The sequence below is a fragment of the Budorcas taxicolor genome, chromosome 5 (assembly GCF_023091745.1).
Source record: "Budorcas taxicolor isolate Tak-1 chromosome 5, Takin1.1, whole genome shotgun sequence".
NCBI lineage: Eukaryota > Metazoa > Chordata > Mammalia > Artiodactyla > Bovidae > Budorcas > Budorcas taxicolor.
The window spans coordinates 155,170,176-155,179,010 of record NC_068914.1 but is presented as its reverse complement, the minus strand read 5'-3'; positions in this window follow the sequence as shown (position 1 = coordinate 155,179,010).

The window sequence follows — 8,835 nt, the reverse complement described above, 5'->3', positions numbered from 1 at the left end:
TGAGGTGGCCCTTTTCCCAGTAACTGTAAGACTTAAGGGATATTAAAAGTTCTGATTAAATCTCAAGATTTGTAAGATCTCATCTTTGACAATAACTTCTTGTCACCTTTCCATTTCTGCTTTTTTTTTTCATTGTTTACTAAAAAAAGGATGGACCACCCTTGTAGTGTTCTCCCTTCCCACCTCAGATTTCATATAAGCCTCTCTTGTAACTCTCATCAGAGTTCAGTGCTGTTGGCCTTTTCCATTGATGGCAAACTTGGTGTGGGCGGGGATCATGCCTGCCTTGGTCCCCGGTGTCCCTGGCAGGTGGATCCAGCACAGGACCTTACATAGCATAGGTGCTCAGTGAGTGTTTGCTGGGTGAATGAATGCTGTCCAGAGGCACCTAGCCCACATAGGGAAAACAAGGCCCACAGTTACCAAGATCCAAGTTAGATCCTGACATCGCCCTTCCTCTTCCCCGTCTCTCACGTTCCTTCAGTGTCTTCATGCCGTAGATCCTCCATGTCTCCACCTGGGCTTCAGAATTGTCAGAGTGGACCGCAACACCCATCCTGGAATGCCTTGGCCATGGAGAAGCCCATCACTCACCTGGGCTTATCACCCACATCTTCTTCACCTACCTCCCCACTGGAGCTGCGGAGGATTGGTTTCTGGGGGTGAGGACAGTTCTGGAAAGATGAAGACCACTCCCTGCAACTGCCCAGTCTTTGCGGAGTGCGTCAGGGCTGTTGCTGCTGGGCTCTGCTGAGTTTATTGCCCTCGCCTTCCATGGTGCCTCCTGCCAACCTCGGTCTCCCCAGTTGTCCAGCCTCACCAGCTCTGCTTCACTCTGCTGTTGCCTCCTCCTAGAAGAGTTTCTGTTTCCAGCCTCTGTCTTCATTCAGGAAAGGATCTTGCTCTTTCAGTTATTTTATGTTGAATCTCTCCAGTTGTGCCTCCCTTTTGTGTGTGTGTGAAATGCACAGATCTCTTCCACTACAGAATCATCTTCACTTGCTCTTTTATGAAAATCTCTCTTACTGGCTGCCTCTTCACCCATCGTTCCAGAACTGCCCAGTTACTAGCTCTGTGACTTGAGTGATAATCTTTTGGCACTTGGGTCTTCTTACCTGTAAAATATGCTCATAATCCCCAGGTGTACAGTGAGGAGCAAAGACAGGTGATACAGATTCTGACTTCCTACCTGTCTCAGTGTCTGGGGCTCCTGTATTCAACACATTTATTGTCCTCCCCACTTGACTCCTTAGTACTGATGCAGCTTCTGCTCTCTCATATTCTCTCAACTACCTTCATTGATCATCAGTCTCTTCTCTAATAAATAAATAAAAAGGCCTTTTGCCATAATGTTTGCCTATTCACATAGAAAATCACTAATAAAGTCGATGTGGGGGTGGGGTTGGACATGCATGGAACAGGGTAGGCCACGTAAGAACTGGGAACAAGCTTCCCAATGTACATCTTTAAACGATTTTGATTTCTGAGTCAAAGGTTTCCATTTTCCTGTATTAAGTCATCCCCTGTGGCTGATTGAAATATTTAACCTTTTAGACAACCCCTCCCTCCTGTTTTGAAAACTAGACTGTACTGATTCCTCTCTGACTGCTTTCTCTGATGATCCAACCTTCTCTCACTTCTGAAAAAGGAAGCGGTGGGAATTTCCTCAAGATTTCACCCATATTTCCTCTCCTTGGAAACTGTTCACGTGTCTGCAAGTCTTACCTTCTGAGCCCACAGGTTTCTTCAGAGTTTTGGTTCTTAATCTTCTAAGGACAGCTAGACACTTGCAGCTGGTTGTCACTATATCTAAAGCAGCATCTCTATAATTGGGAATTTTACATCTATCCTTTTATTTCAAGCTTTTAAAATACCTAGTTTCTTAAATTCTGTTACTCATGGGGATCGTTCATTTCAGCGGTGCCTAGTGTGTGCCAAGCATTGTACTAGGCACTGGGATACAGTGGTCGGCTGAGGAGGCTTGAGTGGAGAGGACAAGAGTGGAAAAAGAGGGAGGGAGATACCTTTAGAGGAGTAGATGGAAGGCAAACATGGGAACCTTGTAGGAAAGAAGGATATCTGGGATTTTCTTCTCAGCAATGGAAAACCACTAAAAGGTTTTAGGCTGGAGAATGACTTCATTAGATTTATGTGTTGAGAAACATCATCTCCGCCGTTATGTGTAGAATGGATTGGGGGCAGGGACCTGGAGTGAATGCCGTGTGAGAAACAGGCTAATGCAGTGGACTAGGTGAGACCTAGATGTAGGTGATCTAGCTTGGGCACAGGAAGTAATCAGCAGAGGAAATGAAGGAAAGGAAGAGATGGGTTAGTTATGGAGAGTAAGGGAGTGGACTCAGTGATGCTCCTAGGTTTCTAGGTTTTGTTGCTGAAAGGGTAGCAGTGCCATTCATCCTGGGGTGGGAGAAGGGCCAAGCAGGCAGGACTTTTCTTTTGGGTTTACCAAGTTTGCAAAGCCATTAATATACCCAGGTGTCTCAAAATGATGAATAGACAATTATATATACACAAGTCTGGACCCCAATAGTAAGGGTTGGAAATATAAATTTAGAAGTCTTTACCACACAGATGGTAACTAAAGCCATCGGGGTTTTAGATGCTCAAGCTGGAGACCACCACAGCAAAGAACTCTGCCCTTTTTTTTTTTGGTGCTTACATTCCAGTGAAGGAGATGTGTCATAAAGTCTAAACAAGAACATTTAGAAACTGCTTAAATTTTGTGAAGAAAACAGCATCGAGTAGCTTAGGGTAGGGATGGGGGTGACAGCTGATTATGTGAATACAGAATGGAGAATACAGAGTTAAAAGTAGCCGAGGAGGCAGCCTGGATGGGAAGGGGAGAATGGGCACGTGTTATGTATGGCAAAGTCCCTTCGCTGTTCACCTGGAACTGTCACAACATTGTTGATCAGCTACACTTCAATATAAAACAAAAAGTTTTTTTTTTTAATGGTTAAAAAGAAAAAGCCAAGGTAGGGGTGAGGAAAGGATCTCAAGCACTGGTGGAACAAACACTTGACAGGAGCACCTCTCTGATTATAGAGTTTGGAAGCAGGAATTTGTGAGAAATTCTTCCGATACCTCTGATCTTCTCCACACATCAAGTGGACACAGGCCAGGGTCTCATTGCTGGTTGGGTACGGTAGGTTGACAGGAGTCCTTGTTTGCTCTGCAGTGATTTTTTTTTTCCCCCCAAGAGATGCTGCTTTTGGTTGCTGGTAGAAAACAGAAAATAGGGTTTTTCCAAAGTAGGAATTTTAGCACCCTTATTAGTAAAAATATAGGCTATTGTATTTAAACTGGTTTAAGAAGGATGTGGGAAAAGGGCTGATGGACTTGAAGGAAGTAGACAGGCCAGCATCCTGGAATGGCTGATGAGGCCAAACAAAGCCAAAGAGCAGCCCAGACCAGTTGGGAAGACAGGAGGTCAAGGTCAAAGATGCTGAAATCAGTGACTCAGAAGGGGAGCAATTTGGGGGTGAGCAGGGGGCTTCCCAGGTGGCTCAGTGGTAAAGAACCCACCTGCCAATGCAGGAGACCTGGGTTCGGTCCGAGTCAGGAAGACCCCTTGAAAGGAATGGCAACCCACTGAAGTGTTCTTGTGGGAAATGCCATGGACAGAGAAGCCTGGGGGGCTGCAGTCCATGGGTTCAAGAGTTGGATACAACTCACGGAGTAAACAACAAGGGGAGCGTGTGGCCAGAGTGACTGGGGGAGTGCAGAAACCTGGCCATTAGGATGGATTTCCCAAGAGGATGCTAAAGTCACCTAAGGTGACAGCAGAGCCCAGAGCAGTGAGGAGGGCCGAGTCAGAGGCTAAAGTCTTGATAGCCATCTTCAATTCTACAACCCGCCCCCACACTTAGCAATTTATGCATTTTAAAAATAACCAAAATTTAAAATAAAGTCATTAGTGATAAAGGTCTTCATAGGTTTTGCAATGACCACCTCAGTTCCACAAAAACAATACTTTCTTGGCATAGGCAGGCCCGCAAGGTGTTTCTGACATCTAGTTCACCTCTCCTCCCCTCACATTTCCGGGTGTTTACATATTTTATGGTAAGAATTGAGTGCTATATACCTACCCCTTTGTACAGCAGACTCGCTTAAGACCAACCACCTTTTCAGAATTCCAGGTGTCTGGAAGCCGAGGCATTTTGGCGTGGTAATTTTGGAATCCAGCCTTGGTTCCCTAGTATGGTGACTGAGACAGGTTTCAATTAAATGGTGAAGTCACATGGTGTCCTCAGGGCAGTGCCCAGCTAATAGGAAGCAATCAGTCAGTGCCACCTAGTTCGAGCTGACTGAATTCTGCTGAGTTGCTGTTTCCTCATGGAACAGGCTTTGCTATAGTACTATCTGTTTCACTCAGCATTCTGAGAAGTCAATCAGACACACCACCACCTGGGAATGAGACAGTGTATTCACTTCCTTCAATTCTTCCCCTTTGCTGTTCTAGCACTATTGCACGATCACAGGTCTAACAAGGCTCCAGCAGCGAACAATAAATAAGAGACTGTTCAGATGGGAACAAGCTGGCCTTTAGCGTAAGGCTCTCCCATCCCTCAGTGGTGAGCGCGGCAAGCAGGGCGAAGGTGCAGGCAAGGTGGCTTCCTGTTCAGAGGTGGCACACGGCTACCTTCCCAGGCTGCGGCAGAGCCCCAAGCACGCCTTGTCCTTCCTTCAGCTCCCCTCAAGTGTCCTCCCTCCCAAAGGCACATGGGGCGAAAACGAGGCGACAAAAAGGCAGCAGAACCGAATTTCTCTCAGACTGTCTAAACCCAGCAGCGCAGCAGGTGGCAAGGAGCCTGAGCCCACCACTGACTGGTCAACCTGAGAACCCCGGCAACACAAACCACAACAAGGCAAGACAGACCAAGTGGAGGTCCTGTTCAGCTGCTGAATGTCAGTCAGCTTTTATGTGTGGACTAGGGTGATGGAGAAGAGTGGAAAAAAATATAAATATTCAACACATGAGCAAATTAAATGGGCAGAAGAAAACAGGAAACCACAATAAATGCTTAGCAGCCAAACACATTTATTAGTCTTTTTTCTTTTTTTTTTTTTTCCAGGAACCCAAAAATATTTTGTAGTTATAATGTAAGCAACTGAGTTGCACATAATACAATCATATCTTTCCAAAATAAAATAAAATAAAAAACTAAACAAAAACAAAAATAAGCTGTTTAAAAGCCCCCCCAAAAAAACCCTTCAGAAAACTCTTATATATGCATTACATCATCTCTCAGTTTTAATGAAATGACGACGACTTAATTCCTTATTACTCAACCTGTCACAATCCAATAAAAGACCACCCTTTAGTTTTTTTTGTTTTTGACATTGTTTTTTTTGAAATCCAGCATGAGAAATACAGTACCTGCTATGGCAAAAAATACACATAAAATGCAACTTTTCAGCTTATTTGTACATTAGTAGAGTTTAACATTTTATTGTTTGTTTTTTAAGTGAACCAGTGATTTTAAGTACCACTATACTAAAAAAGTAAAATAAAATATAGAAAAGGGGGGCCCAGCCTGCCATGCAAGTGCACCTCTAAAGTGCCTAGTTTCTGTGTCCATGTAAAACCAGTCATATGAGGAGCAATTTCAACAGATGGGAGTCTGATTAAACCTCTGTATTTAAGGAAAAAAAAAAAAGACAATGCCGTATCCTCCCTTTTCTCCCCTCAAACTTCCTTAAATCCCAACATCTACTTTCTCTATCGCCCACTAGAAGAGAGAAAAGAAAGTCATCAAAATAATATTGTAAAAGCTATTTCAAGTATAAGAAAAAAACAAAACACTTCTAGGTAACTTGCAGAGAGCATCAAAATTGTGCAGCCATTTAGTCACGTTTACAGGTTTTGTTTCTGTGGACAGTGTTTCAGATGAGAGGGTTTTTGCTGTACCTTCCTGTTACCTGTTTGTGTGCAAAGTTGGAAAGCTGCCTTTTAAAGATCCAGCCTTTTTCTGATGCCTTCCTCTGCACTGTCTGTGAGAGGGGGCAAGGGGAGACGCGTGGGAGGAGGGGGCACTGAGGGGCAGCGCCGCCCGCGCCACCAGGTGGTGCTTCCCCACCTCTCCTCTGCCCCCACCCCAGGCCTTCACTTCTCTGGTTCACCATCAGTGACCTAACTCTCACCTCAGAGATTCCCATTCTTCAGTTTCCTGATTTGGTAGGATGTATTTTACTATGTAAACATAGCCCCCTAGGATTATGGAACCCCAAAGCAGCATATATCTCTCCATCCACATGGAGAAAGATAAAATAGTCCAGAAACCTCTCCTCAGGTTGCTTCTCTTTGTCTGATTTTAGTTACTCGAAACAGGGAGGGCGTGGGGGTGGGCACAGAGTAAGTCGTAAGCAAATAATGGGAGACTTAGGAGTGGGCACAGTTGAGCTGTTGCTTTTTTCCCTCCCAGAAATTTTTTTTTTTAAACCTGTTAAAAATGTTCCTGCACCTAAAGTCATACTGAGGTTAAGGCCAAGGGTGCAGAATCTTGTGCACGTGTCTCTGTGAGCACATTCACGGTGCATGCACCATTTTTGATATCTTCTGTGAGATCACTGGACACACTTTGGTCACTGGTGTGTGTGCAAAGGGTGGTGGGGGATGTGTCCCAGGATAGAAGTGCAGAGATCAGCAGAGCCCTTCGGGAGCGCCCCCTTGGGACATAAGGGCAGGAAAACCTCAGGAGGGACCAGAGGAAGAAACGGATAGAAAAAGGGCCATCACAGAGAAATAAAATCTGCAAGTTGACAGCGCCCAAATCAGAAGGTGGGTGGTGAATATGTGTGCATTTATTATCAAGTTTCTTCCCCTCAAAGGAAGTCGTCACTAGACAAAGATCAGGGAGCCCAACCTACAACAGGCTTCTTGACAGATACAGGGTTTATGTTTAGATGGGGGGAGCTAGGGAGGCTGTGAAGAAGCTATCTCTAATGATCTATTCTGATCCTGCCTCGTGAGCGGCCAAATCTAGGAACGCAGTAGCGGACAGATCCTTAAAAGCAGCACTTGTTTAAACTTGTTTCCCTCCACCTAATGTCAGCTTCAAGCCTCGTGGAGAGAGAACAATCTGAGGGTGCGAGCGCCTTTCAGGAAGGCTTTCCACACGTCTCTGAAGAGTTTCGTTCCAAATAAGAAATCAACTCATTTCCAGAGCATCAGTGACAAGGCTATGAATTCTACAGCACAGAACTGAAATGCCAGGGACTGACTCTCTTTATGATCTACAGTTACTCAAAGTGTGTGTGTGTGTGAACCAAGGAAGGTTGAGAGCTCAAGGTCTCAGGGAGAAAACGTTCTGGAGTCCCTGGAGGTGACAGATTCCAGAAGAGAGCAATCCAGACACTCCCCACCCTGGACCTAGAGCTGAACTGGATGGCCTCTATTTCAAACAGGGTTTAAACACTGGTCTGCTATCACTGTGTGTGGAAGGTGATAGAGAGAACGCCATCCCACAAACTCAAGTCCACTCCCCTGACCTGTTCTGCTCTTCTTAAATGTGAAAGAAAAAGAGCTGAAACTTCCTATGGCTTTAAAAAAAATGTGGAAAATATCATATTTTGGGGTTATTTTCACAGCAAAGAAAACATTGTAAAAGTTATCCTGCTATTTACACGTTCGTATTTTTCCAAGGATAACCCACTGATGGCCAGAAAAGAAGGGGAGTTAAAAGGTCTACACTGCAGGGGAAGTGGACCTGGAGGTATTGTTTTGTGTTAGCTGAAACTCAGAATTCTGTTTTTTGTGTTTTGTTGTTTTTTTTTGTCTAAAGGCAATCTAATAGATTGGAACCCTGATAAGACCGTGCCTGTGCAGGCTCGCAGGGGCACGAGGAGACTGGTCAAGTCTGTTACTTGTTACAGTACTGTGAATGTCAACAGCAAAAGCTGCATGGAAACACTGTTTCTTGCTTTATTAGGACACTGTGTGTTGCCAAAAATGCCTAGACCAGAGCAATGCAGAGGCCACGACTCACTGCAGGCAAGATCAACGGAGGGATGCTGTCAGGACAAATAGCAGGCTGCAGGCTTTCAAACACCTCCCTGCTCACCAGCTACACACAGCATAGTAACTGCAGGGAGGCAGAGATGTCAGTTTGGTGGAGCGGGAGGGGTTGGGAAAGAGAAGCCCCATTGGCCTGTCACGCAACCGTCCTCTTCTCCATAGAGTTTCCTTACAATTAAATTCACTTAAAAACATCAAAGAAGAAAAATTAAAACAGAGCGAGGAGGTGGTTTCTGAAATTGACATAAAGATTAAGGTCAGCACGAGTGAGGCATGGTTTCCTGAGCTTGAAAGGGTTCTGAATTCAGCAAAGGGTGAGAACTTTTTCTCCAGAGAAACGAGCAGTGGGGCAGGGTGGAGGGGCCTCGGGGGCCTCATGCTCTACCAGGCTAACTAACACTGCACAGCTAGGATGGAGATCCTGGGCCACGCTGGTTGGTAGGAATGGCGCCCCCCCAACCCCCAACCCCAGGAAGTGCTGGGCCGAGGCTCACAGGGCCCTGTATACCTCACTGTGCGGACCTTACGGCTTGGCTTCTCGCTCTCACTCCCCTTCCCTGCCAGCAGATGGGTCACACCATGGACACAGAAACCGTAGAACAAGGATGCAAAGCTACGTCCTTCCCCTTTCTGCCCTCTCCCCCACCCCACGCCCCCCTTTGCAGAATGCATAGTTACAATTCACGTTACAAAATAAAGAAGCAATGATGACCACATATGGGACCCCTTTCTTTTTTTTGAAAAGAAAAAAAAAAAAATCCAACAACCTCTTCTTAAATTCAGTATCAAAATTCACATTT